Genomic DNA, 22868 nt, shown 5'->3' with positions numbered 1-22868 from the left:
ATTTTAGACTCTAACCTGTTTGTACTCTCTGTAAAACACACTCCAACACAAAGCCCTTCTGTAAGCTGCTCTGGATACGAGCGTCTGCTAAAGGCTGTAAAGGTCAAAGCTAACACAGATATTAGCATGAGACAGAAGCACAGTTTATAGGACATTTGTCTATTATTTATTCACAGACACAAACCTGAAAATGAAACACTACTCTGTCAGTAACACTTCCCTCCTGATGTCTGTGGTTTCTGAACATTTGACGGTCTACATGTTTGTGTTTGAAAATGTCCTGCAAAGAAAAATATAAAACCCCAAATCCTGAAGATGTCCATCCTCCTGCCCCCAGTGATCTGAGCCCCTGCACTCGCTGTGTGGGGTGTGGGTCAGAGCTCTGGTCAGAGCACATTACTGAGGGGTTTGGCCCTGGAGCCTCACTGGGCACTGACCCGGACAGGCTCCTGAACATTTAGCCGACACAAAACAGTGGAAAAGCTGAAACTAAGCACAGTTTCCTAATCGGGAATCCTCTGTGTATCTGCTGCTCTGAAGTCCCTCCCCCGTCTGCTCTGGGCGCCTTCTATAAAGTTCACACTCACTGACTTCATCCTCACAACTGAGACACTTTTACAAAGTCTTTAAACTGGAGTTCAACAGTTTAAAAATGTGTCTGCGGTGGGGTCTCAGACATTTGGTACTGTTCTGTGTTGAGGAAATTAATGCATTTCTTTTGTATGAAAATGATCAGAGTTTATAAACTATGGTTTTGTTTGAATTCTCCAGAGAAACTCATTCATTTTTGGAGCGCCCTCTAGTGTCTGACAAACCCTGAAGACAACCGAAAGTGGTACTTCTCTCTGCCACAGCCCTTCCTCTGTCTGATTGTGAAGAGACTGCTGTTTGTGAAGATCAGGAGCAGAGAGGAAAAACAGGTAACATTTAACCTACCTGAATTTTATAGATATTTCAATGTGTGTGTGTGTGTGAAGATGATAAACAGTAAAACTAGAAGTAAATGAGGAACTTAACTTTCAGGATTAAATGTGTTTATCTTTCTTCTGAAAAAACATAAGGTACAAGATTATGGATGTTTTTTGTGACAATATTATGTAATTAAATTAATAAAAATAATTAATGAAAAGAAGACTTCACTAATTGTTTCATTAAATAATTAAAATGTTTTAATAATTTAGTTAATTATTTAACTATTTATATATTTATTTAATGGGCCTTGCGTCCTTGCACCATGAAATAATTAAATCATCATCCGTCAGTGGGCGGGGCTAACTCAGAACCAGTCAGACTGATTGGCTAGATGGCAAAACTCAGGAGCTCTGCCGCCTTGGTTTTAAATCAGACGTTTCAGAAGTTTAATACGGACGGCAAACAATAAATTAAATAGCGATAGTAAAGCCATGAGATGTTTAGGAATACGTTAATGGAAATACTGTAAATAAGAACTGGATCCAAACGTTTAGTAAAATTTTAGTTTCAACCCCAACCGAAATTCAGCATACTGCTTAAAATGTCTACAAACTCAAGTCTCATTTCAACATTATGTCAGCATTCACAGTAAAAAGCAACGTCCCGCAGTGTTTACTGCTGAACATTGGTTGTGGTTAAATGTGACGTCACGCTCAGAATCCAGAATCCCACCGGGCGCCACAGCTGCGGGCAAAATCATTTGGAGCGGTTCAAATCAAAACACTGGAGAGTTCTAAACCGTTATTTGACTCCAGACGCTGTTTAAAGAGTAGCACTAGCGCTCGGACTCTCCGTTTACTCTCTTCTGGTAACAACTAAATGTTTAATATATAACTTACAATATTATATAGCGCCTGGTGATTAAAAATACTGTTATATTTTCAAGGAAACATGGTTTGATCCGGAGAGACGCGGTGGAGGAGAAGGCACTGATGATGAATATTTTGTATATCATTGTGTGTGTGAGTGAGTGAGAAACGAAGAGAGGGTAATGTATTTAGTACGTTATAAACTGGATCAGCCATAACATTAAAATCACTCACAGGTGAGGTAAAAACACTGATTATCTTGTAAAACATGTTTAATGTTCGAAAGACAGCAAAAATGATCCGCCTCACAACATAAAAGTGCTTTACATGGGAGAGTCTAAACGGCTTAACGTGACTTAATCTACTAAGACAACGACTTAAGAGAACCACATTTTTCTCAGTTACTACTGATCATATGTGCTCTCTACTGCTGAACTCAAACTGGAAGTAATAAAAAAAACACGTTCATTTATTTTCTTTCAATTTAAACCCATTAAAAGGAAACAGCTTAACGTGACTTAATGTAAAACAACGACATAAGTACACTCAACTTTTCTCATTCACTACTGATCATAAGTACGCTGAAATGAAAAAAATAAAATTATAATTTATAATGGGTTTAAACTGGAAGAAAGAAGCTTAACTTTTTTCACTTTCAGCTTGAGTTACAGGTTGTTTCAGCAGTAGGGTTAGGGTTAGGGTCCACTTATTAAATTTATAAAATGCGGTGCTCCTAGGTCGATGTTTTAGTACAGTAAGCCACGTTAAGCTGTTTCTTTATGTTATGGCAATTGTCTAAGTGCAACCAGGAAGGAAAATCGATGCTCAAAGAATTCTTTGGGGAAATCAGAGGACTAAAGACCAGCAGTCAAGAATTCTCTCTTATCTCTCATCTTTATTAAACAGAATCATGCAATATATATATATGACCCCAGTCACGTACACCATCATGTGTGCCATTTCGGCGTTATTAAATAATGTCTCGTTCCATCAACACAAACATTCCCTTATTGGTGCCTCATTATCTCCTCTTTTATTACTGTCAGGAAAAATGGTGAGAAATGTCCTTCAGTTCGTTGACTGCTTTCTTTCCTCCCTTCTTAAACTGTTCAGTGCTTCAGAGACCCACAGTCTCTTGTGTCACAATAACACAACACAATGTAATAAGGCCTAAATAATTTAGTAAGAATTAATCAAGATTAATCAATACCATTACTCCCTGACTATATTGTGTCATTAATATAAATCATTAGTTATCATTAATCATTACTCATTGGTGTTAATCTGCATTTTCCCATCACACCTTATAGTGGGCTTAAATGGGAAAAGAGCTTAACGTAAAATTAATTAATTTAAGTTTGAGTTACTAGTTTATTGTTTTAACAACACAGAGCACTTGTGATCAATAGTAATTAAGAAATGTTTGGTGTTCTTATAGGTCGTTGTTTTAGTACATTACGCCACGTTAAGCTTTTTTCATATTGGGGGTGGGGGGGGGGGGACTGATTGAGTGCCGGAGTCCAGAACAGTTTATTTAAAATAGTTCTGCACATGGGGACTGATGTATTTTATAACTTGATTTAAATGTAAATGATCTACAATATTTGTTTTATTACCTTAATCATATTTAAATGTGGTTTGGATACCAATTATATACTTGTAATGAAACGTCATTTCAAATATCACAGACAGAGAGTATATATCGTCCAATAATTCAGACCTTTTACCATCTACTAAACATTACACTGTGAAAATACTAAGAAAAGTAGTCCACCCAGAATCACAGGGCACAGGGGCTCACCCTGAACACGGCGTCCGCAGCTCCACATGGCTGTTACAAGTGTCCATAGGTGTGAGTGTGTGAGTGACTGGGTGAGTGTGTAGTGTCCTGAGATGGACTAGCACCAGTCCAGGGTGTGTTCCAGCCTCTGCACCCAGTCATTCAGGGTAGGCTCTGGACCCACTGCAGTCCTGAACTGGAAAAACAGGTTACAGAAATGAATGAATAAATGAATCCAGACGGTCAGAGATAACACTGGAGATCAGTTCTTTGTGCGTTTGTCTTTAAATGAAACTGGAAGAGAATTATCACCTCTCAGATTCACAGAATACTTTGTTGTATTTTATAAAATCTCCTGTTCCTGGAGTTTAGTGTGTGTTCAGCTGATGTGAGCTTTGATGATTTATGTGTTTTTCAGGGATGAAGATCCTCATTGTAACAGCTCTCATTCTCTCCAGCTTTATGGAGACTAGAGCAGGTATGTGTCCACACTCCTATATTATGTTCTCTCTCTCTCTCTCTCTCTCTCTCTCTCTCTCTCTCTGTGTGTGTGTGTGTGTGTGTGTGTGTGTGTGTGTGTGTGTGTGACCAAGCTACTCAAGATCCGCACTGAGTTTAGAAAGGGCTTGTTTCTCTGTGCTTACCAAAATCCAGAAAAGTAAACAGTGGTTAATATTATGGGAGATTGTAATGGACCTGTGCCATTACGAATGGAGTTGTAGTGGATGGGGCTAGAGGCCTCATTAAGAGCACTACTTACACCTGTGGGGGAGCATCTTTTGTCTCTCTGTCTTGGGGCACTTTGTTCTTTTTGAATCTAGTTTTCTTTGTCTTTAGGGTGTTATTCTTTGACTGATTTGCTTATTTTTGGGAGTTATTTTGGCCCCAGGGTTTGGTGTTGAGAAGTTTGCCTCAGATCTTTGAATTTATTTCTTATTAAAATTATATTTTCATGTATTCACTGTGTGCTTCCCTCCTTTATTTGTTGTGATGTTGAGCCAGTTTTGTTGGTTCTCTCTGTTTGGACCCTCTGGTTTTTTCTTGGTGTGTGGGTTTTTGGTTTTCTTTTCTTTTTTTTTTTCTTTTTATTTTGGTACTTCTTCTGGGCTGAGGGCACCACCATGGTGGTTGGTTTTTTTGGCTTTGTCCAGAAGATTTCCGCACTGCTGGTATTTGGGTGCTTAAAGTGACTTAGCTCTTGGATGGAGTATGAAGACTAGGTTGGGTTTAGGTAGTTTTGGGTTGATAGTTAGGGGGAAATGCACTTGTGATTTACTTCCCCTCCTGCATGAATTACGTGTTTTGTTTGCTATGGCTTGTGTTAGTCCACTTGTTCAGTCTCCCTCTGAGGATTTCTAAGACCTCTTTTCTAAAGAAAAGCTGCTTGAAATTGCATCTCATTATAATGTCACTGATAAGCAGATGAAGGAGAATGTTAAGGTTATTTTAAAGTTGTCATTTTTAGAGCAGGGTGTTTTGAAGTCTTTGCCAGCCTCTCCTAGTTCCTTTTTCTGCTTCTTTGTCTGCTTCTTTGACTATTGAAAAGTGGAAGGAGTTAAGATTGTTGGAGAGTACAGCTTAGGAAAAGCTTATTCACTCACAGTTGATTGTAGAGAATAGACTGAGTTGTCTAGGCATCGGCTGGAGGATAAGAGACTAAAAGTTGAGTGATATCGTTTGGATTTGGTTAAAGCTTGTAGGCTTTCGGATACTGCATTTTCAGCTAGTAGTACTGAGGAGATTAGTTTTGATGTAGTTAAGTATCTTCAGTTGTTGCCTAGGTTTGATGAAGGAGATGTTGATAGATATTTCGTTATTTGAGCGTCTCGCTGATGCCAGGGTGTGGCATGATGTGGAGCATACCCTGATGTTGCAGTGTATGTTTACTGGTAAGACTCAGGAAGCTTATTCTGCACAGAAGATACTGCAGTTTATCGGAAAGTTAAGTCTGCCATTTTACAGGCTTATGAGTTGGTGCCTGATGCATACAGGTAATGATTTAGATTGTGGAAAAAAGGGGATAATCCAGTGTGAAAAAACACCTAAAAAACAAGGAGCACCTTCAAAATGCATGTTTTATTGTGCTATCATAACTGATTGTTTTGCTCAAATACATGAATAAGTCTTTACTTTCAGTTTCGTTTTGAATCACATGACATCAATCTACGCTCTCTCGCAAGTCATTCAGCAAAAACATGCTTTTTTAAACTATTTACTCTTATTATTTATTTTATTAGCATAGACCATGCCTGGAGAAGCATCGGAGAGGGGGGTGATCTCAGAAGGTTTGGGCTGGAGTTTGAGGTGATTTGGAGGGGTGTCCTTAGAGAAATGCCCCCAAATTTAGACAGTTGCCAAGCGTTTGTGGGCTGCAAGCATGTTGTGGGTATGGGTATGGATATAGCTGTGGTAGGCTTGCGAGGACCAGTGACCGAGAACTTGGACGGTGTGATCAGGAATTCCTTGGTGGGAGTCTGAGGAAGCCACCAATCCTAAATGGGTGAGCAGAGAAGTAAATAGGATTCAAGCCACTGAGAGAAAGGATGTGGCGGAGATGGAGATGGAACCAATGGCAAGTGACGACTGATCCGAGTTTGGTTGTGAAAAGTGGTTCATGTCAAGATGAGGCTTGTTCATGACAGGTCTGAAGATGGCGAAGGAGTGGTTCAAATGTATTGAGTAGCGAGGACAGTTTAAACAGATATACTGGAGTGGTTCTGCTGAACTGGTCAGTTTTGCTGTGTTTTATAGTAAAGATCAATGTGGTCGTGTCAAAAGTTTGAAGACCTGTGAGACTGGGGTGGCGTGAAGGAATTGAAGTAGGTTGAAGAAGCTGCCGTGAATTCGGAGCAGTGGAGGAACCAAAGAAGATGAGGAGGAACATGGCTTAGAGTGTAGAAGCAATAAAAGGGAAATAACGTCCTGTGCATAGTATGGAGAGGCAACATGCTAAGATGCATGAAGTAAGAGGCTGGCGCCATGGGTGAAAACTAGGACAGAATATTTTGAAGTTGATGGAACTTCTAAAGGTTTGCCAGCTGGTCCAGTATGTAGAGAGGGTGTTGTGCTATGGCCTGGAGGATGGTGAGGTCTTGCGAGATGATTGAAAAATGGTGGAGCTGGGATGAAGCAGGAAGATGACTTCTGAAAACTGAGGCATCTGCGTGGGATGAGGGTCCTGATAGTGGTACCAATGCTCTGAATCTCTGAAATTGAAAGCGAGAGAGAGAGTCAGCTATTGGTTTGGAATGGCCGAGAATGGGAGAAGCCTTTTAAAAAAAAGTGGTGCATGACTGAATGCCAAACAAGATGGTGGAGAAAGAGCATGAGTGGCAGTGACTTAGAATGCCATTTGTTAATTATGTTTACAACTGATGTGTTATCTGAATGGATGATAATGACGTGACGGGCCCATTCATGCCCCCAAAGAATGGCAGCGGCCACAATGGGATACAGCTCATGCAACGTGATTAAGTCATCAGCATCAATTTAGAACTAGGAGAGTTCTGGGGGCCAATGAGATGCGAACTAGTGACCATCGTAGTAGCCACCAAAACCTCCGTAAATATGGAGTGGGCTTTGGAAAGAGCGTCATCGTAGAAGAATGAGATGCCAATTCAATGGCGGAGGAGGAGACAGAAGTTCAGCTTGTATTTACAAGCAGAGTCTAGATTAATGTCCTGGAACAGAGAGGAGATGGAAAAGGTGAGATTAAGGAGGTGTGAGAAGAAAGCGTGTCCTTGGGGGATGATTCACCTTCCGAAGTTGAGGTGGCCCAGCACAGAGAGGAGCTGATGCTTAGTTCAACCAGCTTGAGTAAGGAACTCAGAGAGGAACTGGTTGATAAGGTCTTGGGTAATACAACGTGCTGGCGGGGGAGGAAGGGATGTCAAGCAACAGGAAGTCATAGAGGAGGTGGATGACGTAGAACAGGTGATAGACATTTAGCAATATTCAAGATAGGACCTTGCGGCTGCTCTTACAGCCAAAAGTCAGCCAGAGGGCAAAATAATATAAGCCACGCTCCAGGTCTGGGTAACCAGTCTGTGCTACACCAATAAGAGTCCTTGGGCCAGATTCTTAACACTGCAAGACTCATAACATTGGATAACACTCCAGTAACCTTGCAATTCGCTCTGGATAAGAGTGTCTGCCAAAATGGCATAAGTGTAAAATAAGACTATTGATGGATAGCACAGAGGAGCCGAGAGATCTATGATAATGCGTTTCTTGCCTGAATACTTGACTGATAGGAACTGAAGCAGTCAGCTGCTGCCGAATCTGGGTGGTCTGAGGGGGCAGCTGTGTCGGGCAAGAACCTGGCAACAATATGTGCAGATGTGCAGGAATCTGCATGAGGAGGTGAAACATCTACCTGGGTTGGAGTTGTTGTATATCATCTGGCCATTAAAGTAGGACAGGTGTCTTCTGCAACTATCATGAGAGCTGGAAGTAACCCGTGGCACAATGGTGGCTGTGGATGAAGTGGGAGCAATAGTGGTTGGAGAAGAGAGGGAGTTGGTGAGAGAAGTGAACACGATCACATGAAAGGGCGGTGTGACTGGCAAAGACATGTTCTATATCCAGAGCACCCCAGTAGCAAGAGGTGTTCCATTGCTGCAGACATTGGCGATGGTATTCGTAAAAGGCGGAACCCCCGTAGTGAACGGCATGATCAAGAATGATGGATAGGTAATCGTCAAGTTCCTGCAGGCTGGTCGGAAAGGCAGAGCAGAGAATGTTGTGGTAAATGGAGAAAGCCAGCGCAAATTCGAAAAAACATCAGGATCTTCAATGATTGCGATTTGAGTGTAAAGGAATATTGCCTACATCGATGGTGCAACGGTCCACAAGGGCTGGAGAAGGGAGCAGTAAGGTTGATAGGTTGGTGTCTGCACCTTGCAGGATCCTTTTGCGGAGACTGGTGGGCACAAGCAGTGGATTGAACAGCTGAGCTTTGGGAGGAGGTGGAGCTGAGGGAGCTTAAGGCAAGGAGAAGGGAGTTTTGTGAGGCTGATGCACGGTGGGCTGGGACAGGTCAGCAGCGTCACCTGTGAGCAGAGAGAGAGAGAGAGAGAAAGAGAGAGAAAGTGAGGAGCCTGAGAAAGTGCAGCCTGAAAGGGAAATTGTTGGGATGACGAAATAGGGTTGGGGTGGTAGAACCTCAGGGTTCTCTGTGTGACTGTGTAGAGACTCAGGGTTCTCTGTGTGACCTGTGTAGAGACTCAGGGTTCTCTCTCTGACTGTAATGCCTCAGGGTTCTCTGTGTGACTGTGTAAAGGCGCAGGGTTCTCTGTGTGACCTGTGTAGAGACTCAGGGTTCTCTCTCTGACTGTAATGCTTCAGGGTTCTCTGTGTGACTGTGTAGAGTCTCAGGGTTCTCTGTGTGACCTGTATAGAGCTTCAGAGTTCTCTCTCTGTCTGTGTAGAGCCTCAGGGTTCTCTGTGTGACTGTGTAGAGCCTCAGGGTTCTCTGTGTGACCTGTGTAGAGTCTCAGGGTTCTCTGTGTGACTGTGTAGAGTCTCGGGCTTCTCTGCGTGACCTGTGTAGAGTCTCAGGGTTCTCTGTGTGACCTGTGTAGATTCTCAGGGTTCTCTGTGTGACTGTGTAGAGCTTCAGGGTACTCTGTGTGACCTGTGTAGAGTCTCGGGGTTCTCTGTGTGACCTGTGTAGAGCCTCAGGGTTCTCTGTGTGACTGTGTAGAGTCTCAGGGTTCTCTGTGTGATCTGTGTAGAGCTTCAGAGTTCTCTCTCTGACTGTGTAGAGCCTCAGGGTTCTCTGTGTGACCTGTGTAGAATCTCAGGTTTCTGTGTATGACCTGTGTAGAGTCTCAGGGTTCTCTGTGTTATCTGTGTAGAGTCTCAGTGTTCTCTGTGTGACTGTGTAGAGCCTCAAGGTTCTCTGTGTGACCTGTGTAGAGCCTCAGGGTTCTCTGTGTGACCTGTGTAGAGTCTCAGGGTTCTCTGTGTGACTGTGTAGAGCCTCAAGGTTCTCTGTGTGACCTGTGTAGAGCCTCAGGGTTCTCTGTGTGACCTGTGTAGAGTCTCAGGGTTCTCTGTGTGACCTGTGTAGAGTCTCAGGGTTCTCTGTGTGACCTATGTAGAATCTCAGGTTTCTCTGTGTGACCTGTGTAGAGTCTCAGGGTTCTCTGTGTGACTGTGTAGAGCCTAACACACTATCACACTCACTGGAATAACAGGGTTGGGTTTATTCTAATATGATGTTTTTTTCAGTAAATAAACTCTAAATAATAAATACATATAAATAATATAATATAATAATAATATAATGTAATAATAATACAAATAATAAACAAATAAATAGCGTCTTAAATCTCATTTTCTCAGGTGCTGAAGACTTTTGCACAGTTCGACAGCCACAGGACCGGAGTGATCGACGGGGTGAGACCTTACTCTGCAGAATGAGTCTGTTGTTCTTCTGAACTTCTCTTGGTGTTGTGATTGATTAATGTACAAACCTTTTATTAAAGGATGACGACAACACAGCACCTGAATAATTTGGGCACATGCACTAATTGTCCATAAATCAAGTTTAGTTTATTACCTTATTACATTAGTTAATTTACCTCACTAGAGTTAGTTTGCAGTTGAAGTGTGTACAAGTGAAAATAAAGCCTTTAACAAAAGATTTTACTTATTTACCTTTGAGACCTCACCACAGACGAACTCTCTGTGAAATGTGAACTGATGTGTTAGGGTTAGGAGTCTCTTAGCAAAAAATATTTAATGAACAACAAAAATTAAAAGAATATTTTACAGCAATTATCTGATTGTATTCAGAGAATTTCCACTACTTATTACTTTAGACCAGTGGTCATCAATCTTTATACATTCAAGATCACCTTTAGAAATCTGAACAAATTAAAGGTTAGCATTAATGCCAGGCTTAAGCTGCTTAAAATAACAAAGCTGACCCTATCACTGTCAATAACATAAAATTACACTGTTTATTTACTTCATTCATGTACAACAGTGTGTTTAAAGAAATGATACATTTATGAACAAGTTATTATCACTGGAGTTACCTTTTATTACCTTATCTTTAACCTCATAATGGGATTTAAACTGTGCATACCTCCTGTCGTTGTAGACATTTTCTAATATACTTTTAGGCTATGGAAATATCCTACCTACTGTTTTATTTTGTAGTCTGTATTTATAAAAGTACACTATTTCAACAGTAGCACAACTCCACAGAACACTGGGGTACAGTGTTGTAATTTGTAATCTGCAATAAATATTTGTAGAATATCTCACTGTACTCTTAGGTTTAGCAGCATGTCGACGGTTTGAAAAGGTGAGATTGTGTGTGTTTGTGTGTGTGTGTGTGTGTGTTCAGTCCAGTTACTGATGTGTGCATTTGTTCATACCAGCCTCTCTCATACACACACACATTCACACACTCTCTCTCACACACACACACATTCACACACTCTCTCACACACTATCTCTCACACATGCACATTCACACACACTCTCTCACACGCACATTCACACACTCTCTCACACACACACATTCACACACTATCTCTCTCACACACATATTCATGCACTCTCTCACACACACACACACACATTCACACACACTATCTGTCTCACACGCATATTCACACACTCTCACCCTCACACACATTCACACATTCTCACACACACATTCACACGCTCTCTAACACAAACACATTCACACACACTATCTCTCTCACACGCATATTCACACACTCTCTCCCTCACACACATTCACACGCTCTCACACACACATTCACACGCTCTCTCACACAAACACATTCAAACGTTCTGTCACACACAGAGACATTCACACGCTTTCTCACACACACACATTCACACGTTCTCTCACACTCACACATTCACATGCTCTCTCTCTCACACACATACACACACACACATTCACACGCTCTCTCTCACACACACACACACACACATTCACACGTTCTCTCTCACACACACACACATTCACACGTTCACACGTTCTCTCTCTCACACACACACACACACATTCACACGTTCTCTCTCTCACACACACACACATTCACACGTTCTCTCTCACATACACACACACACACACATTCACACGCTCTCTCTCACACACACACTCACACATTCACACGTTCTCTCAAGTTCAAAGAATTTATTGTTATTTGCACAGTAAGGAACAGGTTCCATGTACAATGAAATTCTTTCTTTGCTCCTCACCAAGAATGCCAAATGGAAGAGAAAATACAACGAATAACTAAATAACTAATAAAGTGCAAAGCTCACTGAGATATATACATGGGTGAACGGTAAAGTGAACGAGTGCTACAATCAAAAACAGCATTAAGAAGAAACAATCGTTTGTGTGACAGTAAATGACAGAGGCATGTAAACATGTGGACAGTAAAGTGCAGAGTTATTCCTGAGGTAGGTTCAGGAGTCTGATGGCAGTGGGGAAGAAAGAGTTCTTTAACCTAGTGGTCTTGCATTTGACACTTCTGTACCTCCGGCCTGAGGGCAGAAGTGTGAACAGTCCATGCTGGGGGTGGATGGGGTCTTTAAGGATGGAGGCAGCTCTCCTGCAGACTCTCTGGTGGTAGATGCTTTGCAGAGAGGGTAGTGGAGTCCTGGTGATCTTCTCAGCAGTCTTCACCACTCTCTGCAAGCCTCTTTGGTCTATCACAGTCGTGCTGCCGTACCACACGATGATACCGCTGGTCAGGAGGCTCTCAATAACACAGCTATAAAAATTTCTGAGGATTCTGGGTGACATCCCAAATTTTCTCAGCCTCCTCAGGAAATACAACCGCTGCTGAGTCTTTTTGACCAGCTGCATGGTGTTCAGTGTCCAAGCGAAGTCCACACTGATGTGGACGCCCAGGTATTTAAAGCTGCTCACCTTCTCTCTACTTCAAGCTCCCGAATGAACAGTGGCTGATGAGGTCTTTTCTTTTTCCTCATATCCACTATCAGGTCCTTCGTCTTGTCTGTGTTGAGGGTGAGGTTGTTGTCCTCACACCATGCTACCAGCCCGGTCACCTCCCTCCTGTAGGCTTCTTCATCTCCATCAGTGATGCGTCCTATCACTGCAGTGTCATCTGCGAACTTGAGGATGATGTTGTCCTTGTGATAGGCGACACAGTCATGGGTGAACAGGGTGTAGAGGATGGGGCTGAGGACACATCCCTGTGGAGCCCCAGTGTAGGTGGTGATACTGGCTAAAGTCCTGTTGCCAACCCTGATGGACTGGGGCCTGCCAGTCAGGAAGTCCAAAAGCCAGTGGCAGAGGGTGGGGTGCAGGCCGAGTGTGGACAGTTTGTGGGTAAGTTTGTGAGGGATGATCGTGTTAAAGGAGGAACTATAGTCCACAAAGGGCATCCTGACATAGGAGACTTTATTTTCCAGGAGAGAGAGAGAATAGTGGAGGGCAGCAGCGATGCAATCTGACGTGGATCTGTTGGCACGGTAGGCGTACTGCAGGGGGTCCAGTATATCCGGTATACTGCGCTGGATGTGGGTCAGCACCACTCTCTCAAAGCACTTCATAATGATCAGAATGAGTGCCACAGTTTAATTCTTTGTCTGTAGGCCAGGTACAGGAATAAGGAAATGTGGTCTGAGTGTCCAAAGTGGGGGCGGGGTGCAGCCCTGTAAGGACCACGCAAGTTGCTGTATACATGATCCAGGGTGTTCTTGTCATGGGTGGGAATGTCCACATGTTGCCAATATTTGGGGAATACGGCCCGTAAGCTGCACTGGTTGAAGTCACCAGCTGTGATAAAGACGTAATCAGGATGACCCGTCTCTAACCTGCTGATGACGTCGTGGAGTTTGCAGAGCGCTGCTGTAGAGTTAGCCCTCAGAGGGATGTAAACAGCGGCTAGAAACACAGCATTGAATTCTCGTGGTAGATAGTAGGGATGGCATTTTAAAACTAGGAATTCCACATCTGGAGAACAGTGCCTATAAACAGTCCGTACGTCTCCACACCATGTATTGTTTACAAACACACACACACCTCCCCCTTTAGCCTTACCAGAGGCTGCCGTCCGATCTCCCCGGTGCACGGAGTGAGTCTCAAGCTGAATGGCCCTGTCCGGCACCTTGTCTGTGAGCCAGGTCTCTGTGAAAATTAGAGCGGAGCACTCTCTCATTTCCCGCTGTGTTGTAATCCTTGCTCTCAACTCGTCCAGCTTGTTGTCCAAAGAACGCACGTTAGCTAGCAGGAGGCTGGGCACCGGTGGTCGGCTGGTGCGAGCTTTTAGCCTCACATGTAGCCCTCCCCTCTTGCCTCGCTTACGTCGCCTTCTTTGAAGCGCTCTTCTGTTGTCAGCATACTCATTCGAGGTCGGTGTCTCTGGGTTTTCCTGGCAGTAGTGGTGGTGGTGGCAGTGATGGCGGCTGTGATCGTGGTGATCGCGGCTGTGGGAGCGAACAGTGTGTTGTAGCTCTGGTGGAATAAAATCGGTAAAACAAAAGTGATTATGAGATGCAATGTCCAGCAGCGTTTGTCTGTCATATGTTAGCAGTGCATGGCCTTTGTGCACTTTAGAGAGAGCGTAAAGGGCCCAAAAAAGAAGAAAAAGCTGGCATTCATGAGCAGAGAAAGCAAACACGTTCGCCACAGAGAGCGCCATTTTTTTTTTTATCCACACACACACACATTCACATGCTCTCCCTCTCTCTCACACACACACAGACACACACACACAAACACACACATTCACACAATTCTTCTAAATTTGAAAACACCTAACCTTTCAAAACTTATGATAAAGAAAGAAAATTAAATAAACTTGAAACGTTGGAAATGTGCCTACTCAAGTTCTTTGTTGAGCAATTATCTAGACCATGTCTTAAATTAGTGTTTATGCATACATCTGTTTACTAGCTTGACGATGCATCCTGCTATGACCTAATTGTGTTGATATTGCCAGAAAGCTGGTGAGATGAAGCTGCTTGGGACGTCCTAAGTGAAGTGTGCCCAGCACTTTGTAGCTCTGTTGTACTATGCTCAGAGAACATGACCATATAAACTAGAGTGCTTATTTCTGAACAGTCATCTGTATGAAAAGCGTCTGTCACTCCAGTGCTAGTGTGATCTGAGCTCACATCATGGTTGGGTGGTTCACTGAAAATCACAGAGTCATATCCATTGGGAGAAGTCTGTGATTCCCAGCACTGAGTTCTAATGTTCCTGTCCAAAATTTCTTTAGTGGTTGAAGGCTGCTCACAATCAGCAGTGTCTAAACCTGTGACTGATGAAACTAGAAATATCATCACATCTTGTCACAACAGGCAGGAAGTTAACACACAGTAAAAGATTATGATGGACCACTTTAGACTGGCCTGTCAGCTGATTTTTAATCCTGTATGTGGATCTATTGATTACATGCTTATAATACTGGCTCAGTGCTGCATGTAGCCACTGTCTGTGTTTCGTCACTCATCATACTGACTACTTGTGTGAGGTGGGCTGGAGGGTGCTTCCAAGGTCCTGACCTCTGCTCTTGCTGATATTCATCAATTCTTTCTTGTACCTCTTTGGCTGACCAGCTGTCAATGAGTTTACTTTTGAAAACAAAAGAAAGTGATGGATCAGGGCAGTTCCAGACATTCACCTTTGGCAGGGTTTTATAGAAGTCTGCAAGTGGCACACAGACGGCATGGCTCCCCAAACCATCACTGATTATGGAAACTTCACACTAGACTCAAGTAGCTTTGGTTGTGACTCTGGACCTTTATTTCCAAATTTAATGAAAAATTTAATTCAATCTGAAAACAAGACTTTGGACACTGGGCAACATGTCCAGTCTTTTTCTCCTCGGCCCAGGTGAGACACTCCTGGTGTTGTCTCTGGGTCATGAGTGGCTCGACACAAGGAATACGACAGTTGTTGCCCATGTCCTGGACACGTCTGTGTGTGGTGGCTCTTGAAGCACTGTCTCCAGCAGCAGTCCACTGCTTGTGAATCTCCCCCACACGTGTGAATGGTCTTTTCTTCACAATCCTTTCAAGGCTGTGGTTTTCCCTGCTGCTTGTGCTCCTTTTTCTACCACACATTTTCCTTCCACTCAACTGCCCATTAATATGCTTGGATATAGCAGGAGGGTGCTTCTGGACATCTGTCAATCAGCAGTCTTCCCCATGATTGTGTAGCCTACTGAATCAGACTAAGGGACCATTTTGAAGACTTAGGAAACCTTTGCAGGTGTTTTGTGTTGATTATTCTAATTTTCTTACATAATGACTATTGGGTTTTCATTGGCTGTAAGCCATAATCATCAACATTAAAATAAATAGAGTGAAATAGTGAATAATCAACACAAAACACCCGTAATGTTGTCCTAAACCTTTCATAAGGACAGTAGCCTAAGTTGATGCCAGAAGCCAGGTGAGAATGGCCAGACTGGCCGCAAAGAGAGAGTCGTGTCTCCCTTTGCTCTATCTCTGGAATTAGAGGAAACATAAAGGGACGTCTCCCACAACTAACGAGTTGTAAAATCGATTATCTAATATAAAGAAGCTATGGTGTGTAAAGAAAGTAGCTAGATTTCGTGCTGGTCGTTTTTTTCTTTTATTTTTTTTTTAATTCACTAGAAGGTGTGAAAAGTCACTAAATCTAGCGGAAAAATCACTAAGTTGGCCATACCAAGCAGAGGTTTGGACCCGGACGTGACGTTTTACAAGGTTGATAAATCACGACTTAAGCAGATAAGGTGTGTGTGGACCTTTCATATTAATATGCATTGCTAAATGAATAATAAATCATAAAAACATTATATATAACATAAAAATTCATAGATCTGCAGTATGAACCATGACGTACAGTCCACAGGTTTCCAGTCCATCACAGGACACACACACACACACAGTGTGTATCTCCAGTTCGCCTGACTGCATGTCTTTGGATTGTGGGAAAACCAGAGCTCCTGTAAGAAACCCATGAAAGGAAAAATATCACAGAAAATTATTTTTGCATGTACTATATTATATGTAGAAATCATGTGACTGATGACAAACGAGGCCTTGGATTCTGTGGGACATGTGATCATTTCATTTTGAGTGTCGCTACTCTATAAAGAAGGTTCAAGCCTCACAGCACTTCGTGGACCATTACTTGTCTGAAATAAACCTGGCAAGACATGAAGATCCTCTTATAAACTGGAGCAAACACACACATCAATAACAACATTTCTATCAGCTAGCACTGACATTGTTATGCATTCTGGCCTCCTCTGTGCTATGTGAAAGGGTATTCTCTAAGCCTGAGGAGATTATATAAAAGAAAAGGGATTGCCTCAACCCCAAGAAAGATAAAAAGCTTGTTTTTAACAGGAATCAATCAGATATTTGTCCCATTCCCCATACTGCTCTGTTGCAGTTTACTGTCCTTCAGTCCCAGTTCCATAAGCACTTTTTATTCCGTGTCAGTGTACATCATTGATGTATTTATTCTGATTGTTCACCATAACAACACTCAACTAATAATATTTCTACGCAAACACACACTTTTATATTCAATGAGACAGAGAGGCAAAAATAGTTTATTTTATACACAGGCATTCTAGGACACTCGGGCTCAGGAGGTGCACAACCTTTGCACAGCAGGTGTCACTAGTGAGAACAATTCAATGACTTTGGGTAATGGACCTTTTGGCTGGAAAGCCCCATAGGTTCATGAAGCCTCATTTTACCTTCACAAGCTAACACCACAACAAGTCTGGTAACAGACAGATTTGTTACAGATCAGATCAGACAAAACCAACAAGAATCCACAAATATTCACCAAGGACAAGAAATATAGGAAAGGTAACATGTAGCAAACATATGAGCCGGTTGGCTGAAGCGCTGCCTCTCCATGTTCCTTTTTAAATGGGAGGTTCCGCCTCCTCTATTATGGCTGCAGCCTGTGATTGGCTGGCTGACAGCATGCTTGATGATTGACTCCCTCCGCCTATAGAGAGAAAGCGAAAAGAAAACAAAGGGAGAGACGGAAACATGCAACCGGTGAACCAGAGAAAGCCTGTAGTCAAAAATAATGTCAAAAAAGAGTCCATATTCTCAAAGAGGTTTTGACCACTACATTCCTAACATAAGTAGGGAGAGGGCTGTTAAGAGGAGAGTTTACGAGAGCAGTAAGGGATGCTGGTCTTGCGGACAAAGGTTTAGTATCTAACCAAGCAGGGGATGCTGCATGTGGATCATTAATGAATCCCGTTGAAGTATTTTAGACAACAGTTCTCTGCATTTAATAAACAAATTGGCCGATATGAAAAACACTCAAGAGGGTCTTTGTCTTATTTCAGAGTCAGAGATAATAGATTAGGTCTCATTAAGGGTTGAGGGGAGTCAGAATCAAATGACTCATTAAACATGTTCAGTATAAAAGGAGCCAATTTATCAATACACATTCTATAAAATTCATTTATCTGGACCAGGACTTTTACCAGTCTGCATAGATCTGGCAGCTAAGGGAAGTTGAACAAATGAACTAAGTGCACATAAAGTATAGTGGTCCCAAATCTATTAAAAAAAAGTTCAGAACCTTTACTGATCTGCCTTTGTGTCAGATGTATATAGAGAATGATAATATAGTTTGAACTCATCATTGATCTTTATGGGGTCAATTACTATACCATTTACATTCCCCATTTGAGAAATCTGATAAGATGAAACAGACTGGTGCAACAGTTTATCTGCTTTATCACTGTAACGTACATAGTATTGTATTCTGATTGGTGCTGTTTCTTATTTGTGCTCCCCATGTCATGTGACTGTTCCACCTGTCTTGTGTCTGTTTCCTGCTTGTTCCCAGGTCATGTGATACCCTTCCCTTGTTTTTCTAGTGTCATGTGTCTTAATCAGTTCCCATGTGTTTCTTGTTTGTGTTGACTTAATATAGTCCTTGTCAGAGTTTCCTGATTGTGGGTTTCTTAGCCTTGCTCTGTGTTTAGCCCCTTGTTCTGTATAAGCCTTGTTTAGTATTTAGCCCTTGTATTTAACTCCCTAGTCTTTGTATTTAACTTTCTAACCTTTGTATTTTGCACTTACCTCCATACCTTCCCCTTGTACCATTTACCTTACCCCCCCCCAAAAAAAAAAAGGGTTTCTTTGTACTCAAGAAAAATCTGTTTTGCCCGAGATATACTTTACAAACTTCTCATCAGAGAGTAACCGCATATTAAAATGCCAAAGGGCACGGCCAGCACAGTTCACAAAAGGGATCATCCTGTTATCCAGAAAAAAATAATCTATGAAACAAAAAAGAAGCAAGCTCTCCCTGTAGGAGTAAAAAAAAACTGTGTTTGATTCACATTGGCCAATTTAGACAATGTATTAATTCTACTGGTGGAACAATCTAACCTCAGATAGAGCCAGTGGTTAAGGTCTCCACCTATTATTAGAGAATGTGTGGTCAAATCTGGGATATTAGAGAAAAGCCCCAATGAGTGGCATGTACATTTACTAAGTTATTAGTATTACACCGTTTCCCAGTGAGAATTACATACCTGCCATTAGCATCTGAAATCACACTGGAGCATGTAGAAAAACAAACACAAAAAAGGGTGACACAAATTTCCCCCACCAGCCCCAAAGCCAGCATCTCCTTAACTGAGGTGCAGGCTACCTTCTCCTTGTAAACTAAACGTAAACTGCTCCATAACACCTTCTTAAAACTACCGAAGTGCTCTGTGAGGGAACATGGCAATATCACAAACATTCCCCCCTTGGTTAACTCAAATTAGTGCGGGTTTAATACTGAGAAAACATAAGCATAAATCCAATAAAAGAACAAATCTGAACAGTCCAGCTACATCCTCATCAGTCCTCACTAATCTTTAGTACATTTGCTGTGGGATAACTCACTCATCCTCTACAGGAGTCGATTTTTCTTTTTGCAGTGTTTATCAACAAAAGCAGTGGCCTCCACCGGGCCTTCAACTGAAAGTGTGTCCATCTCCTAGTATCTCTCAGTGTTGCAGGATATAGAAGACCAAACTTCACATACTCAGGTGTACAGAGTGCGTTTAACTCCACCAAACACAGCTCACCTCCAGTGGTGAGATGTAGTCTGGAAAGATAGAAGTCACTCTTACAGTAAAAGGCCGCAGTGGCTTGGTCCACTAAGGGGACAACAGGGTAAAACAATAATAAATATAGGAGTGAGCAGTAAAAGAATAAAAAGTAAAATTACAGATTAAAACATGAGGACAAAAAAAGGGACCAGAATCCTGCAGTGAGGGGGGTAAAAAACACAACTTATATTCTCAGCTTTTTAAACTCATGAATCCCTGAAGGCATCAGTGTGCTACACATATCGTTAGAAACTGCAGATCCTACCATTTCTAAAAATAGTGCTCTTATCATAGTGTGGTGAAGCTTCTGGGAATAATCCAGTGTTATAAAACACCGAAAAAAACAAGGCGCTGCTTCTAAATCCATGTTTTATTCTGATCTAATAACTTCTTTGTTGATTCTTCTACTCAAATACATGTACGATGGTGTTTACTTTCAGTTTCTTTTTGAGTCACATGACGTCAACCCTCGCTGTCTCCGGGCAGGAAAATTCTGCAAAAAACATGCAGTTTAATGTGCATTCCTATTATTGATTTATAGTATTTCAAAGTTTTTGTAGGAGGTTTCACATTTAATAACATTGGATTAGATCACCAAATTTAAAGTAAAAAGCTTAAATCATTTTTCATTGTGTGTATTCTAAATAAACAAGTAATATAAAACATATTTCATCATATTTTTAAAAGATGATTATAATAATAATAATTGTTACTATTATAAGCAGCTGAGAAAATTGCCAATGTACCAAAACAATTTTTATTAGTTGGGATATTGTCCATATTTGCCCTGAACTAAATTCCTGAAAGTCTGGGCCTGCTGTGACTGTCAGAGCTTTATCAGTCTTACATCCCAGAGCTTAGAATATCAAGAAAAAAATAAGTCCATCTGATGCTACAAATTTATTTTGTTACAGTAATATGCTATGTAATAAATTAGCATCACAAATGCTTATGTTTTCAACTAACAGACACCCCAGACTAACAATGTGTGCAGAGATATCTGAGGTGGGAATATGTTTTGAGGACAGTACATTGAGAAATATGTAAAAAAACAACAGAAAATATCAAATATCTTTTAGCATTTAAACCTCAAGTGATTATATATTTGAGTAGCCAATAGTCTTTAGAAGAGAAAGTAACATATTGAATATGGCTATGTCACATAATTACTGGTTAAATGCAACTGAAAGAGGCATAGTAAAATCCTATATAGGTAGAGTCAATGAGGTTAAAGGAGGAAAATGACAAAGATGCAGGGGGAGAGAGTTCCATAACTTTGTGCCTGCAACAATAAAAGCTCTGTCCCTATACCTGCATAGTTTCACAGCAGTTCACTATTAGTGTTAACTTGTTAATTTAATTTGTGTTAATTTAGTCAAGTCAAGTCAAGAGAGTTTTATTGTCAATTCTGCATATGTACAGGACATACAAAGGATTGAAATTACGTTACTCTCCTGTCCAAGATGCAGTAACATTTAACAAAAAATAGACTAAATTCAACTAAGCTAAGTATATAAATATATGAAAGTGACCAAACAGAAGTCAAGTGCAGGACCTACGATACCAGCAGCTCACTGATAGACATACATGAGACAATGGGACACTGACTGAAGACAATAACCTGATTTGGAGGTAGGATAATGGATCTACAAGGCAGTGAAAAGCAATAGTGCAAAAAATTGTAATATAAGGAGGTAGGATACTGGATGTACAGGGCAGAGTAAACAGTCGTGCAAAATAATCGTAATAGGAAGAGGTAGGATACTGGATGTACAATGCAGAGTAGACAGTAGTGCAAGATAATCGTAAACAACTAAGTAAAGTGAACAAGTGCATACCTATTGAAAAAGTCACAGTTAGGTCTGATGAGGAGCTTAAGTGACAGTACCAATATAAACAGACCAAGTGTCAATAGTAGTGAAAATACAGGGATATGAAGCCTGGAGGCTGGTTAAAGTGATTGAGTGCCTGCCTGATTTTCAAAATCAGTTGGGTATTGGTGATAATACATGAGGTTGCCTTTGCTTTTTTCAGAGCAGTTTTATATTTCAAAATATAAGAACCTACATGGGCTGTCAGTTTACCTTTTTTTTTACTAAGACGCTCCAGCTGATGACCTCTTGCTTTCATTAACCTGAGCTCTGCAGTAAACCAGGGGGCAGGGTGACAGAAAGTCACAGTACATGTTTGAATAGGGGAATACTGGTTAAGTGCAATTGAAACGGTATTAGTGTAATAATTTACCAGGGCCACAGGGGTTTTTAATGACTGTGGGGTGGGATACTTGTTGCGGGTTTCATAAAAGCTGTGGGACAGACCCTTCTATTATTCCTACATGTAATACTATGAGGAGTGTGCATCCTCTTAGAGTGAAAATACAGCAATAAATAAAATAACACAGCTGCATGATCAGAAATATGAAAATCAGCAGGTTGCAAGGTGGAACATGGCGTAGTGCAAGCAATGTCAAGGATATGTCCCTTACTGTGTGTTGCAGAGGCTACATGTTGGGTAAGTTCAAAGCAGTGCATCAGGTTAAGAAAATCAGCAACAGTGAGTGCCTCAGTGAAGCTCAGCTTCTTCTGTGGGCTGTTAGAGGCTGGAGGTTCTGCCCATTATCTGAAGAGCAATACCTCCTCCACTCATCAGTGCAGTGTCACTCTGCGTTACCATAAATCTACAGAGTTTAAAGAGCTCAGAATATCTGAGCTAGGCTCTCCAAATGCTCAGATATTAGAAGTGACAGATGCTACACATGTTGTTGTTGGTGTGCTCTATGGAGCTGATGCAATCATGGAATTCCAACAAACAGCCAGCAATGCTTCGGATAAAAAGGAAATCCAAGGAAACCTAAATGTGATGATCAATAAGATCCCCTCAATTGAGATCAGTGGGGATGGAAGCCTTAAAATGGATGATGATGACAAGAAGAAGGTGCAGAACTTCAGCTGCAAATGTTTTGGAGATTTTGATCTAAAAGAGAACCCTTCTACATTTGAGGAAGCTGTGAAGGTGTACAAAGAGCTGCCCACCCTGCTGGGGGAGAAGGGAGAGAAAGCTGTGCCTGTGAAGGGCTGGTTGTACCCATTGAGCAAGCTTATCAACACAGAGTCCAAGTTAAAGACAATGATCACAGAGGAACAGGTGTCTGAGGTGGAGAAAGTGATGGATGATTTCCATCAAGCTGAGAAGAGAATCAACGACCTACTGGAGAAG

The 22868-nt window shown here is 41.6% G+C and overlaps 1 long non-coding RNA gene across 1 annotated transcript; it reads left to right on the top strand.

Moving 5' to 3' along the window:
- Window positions 1-1695: 1695 nt before the first annotated feature.
- On the top strand, window positions 1696-10097 carry LOC136699175 (uncharacterized). The gene is made up of 4 exons (XR_010803624.1): window positions 1696-1780; window positions 1859-1934; window positions 3980-4039; window positions 9910-10097. It is a non-coding gene; the product is annotated as an uncharacterized lncRNA (long non-coding RNA).
- The last annotated feature ends 12771 nt before the right edge of the window (window positions 10098-22868 follow it).

The sequence above is a fragment of the Hoplias malabaricus genome, chromosome 6 (genome assembly GCF_029633855.1).
Source record: "Hoplias malabaricus isolate fHopMal1 chromosome 6, fHopMal1.hap1, whole genome shotgun sequence".
Classification (NCBI taxonomy): Eukaryota; Metazoa; Chordata; class Actinopteri; order Characiformes; family Erythrinidae; genus Hoplias; species Hoplias malabaricus.
The sequence above is the reverse complement of the archived record's forward strand: the minus strand, read 5'-3'. Positions and strand labels throughout refer to the sequence as shown.